The sequence below is a fragment of the Durio zibethinus genome, chromosome 12 (assembly GCF_047325235.1).
Source record: "Durio zibethinus cultivar Kanyao isolate XHJ-2024 chromosome 12, ASM4732523v1, whole genome shotgun sequence".
NCBI lineage: Eukaryota > Viridiplantae > Streptophyta > Magnoliopsida > Malvales > Malvaceae > Durio > Durio zibethinus.
In genome coordinates, this window is record NC_143173.1 from 19996465 (window position 1) to 19996917 (window position 453).

The window sequence follows — 453 nt, forward strand, 5'->3', positions numbered from 1 at the left end:
TGTCTTCTTTGCGGTACAATTGGACAACCGTGTTTAAATAAAAGTAATTACCCATAAGTGATGTAAAACTTTATTCGCCTTCTTATGCAATTTTATAATTTATTATGGAATAGTTTTATTTCTTGGCTATTAATATTGTAAGTCTCAAATATCATTAATTATATTATAAAAATAAATATTGCTAATTTTAGTAACGAATTGTTGATTTTTAATTGAATTTTGTATTAAATTAAGTTTTTTTTTTCTTGAAAATGTGTTAAATTAAATTTAAAATATATGAAAATATGTTTAAAGTACTAAAATAATATAACTTAAGATAGTATGATTTTAAAATTATTTTTATGTTAACATCATAAGATTTAAATTCAACAAAATTTTTTAATATAAATAAATATTAAAATAATTATTTAATCTCATCAAACTTAAATTATAATTGAAAAATATAAATTTGAT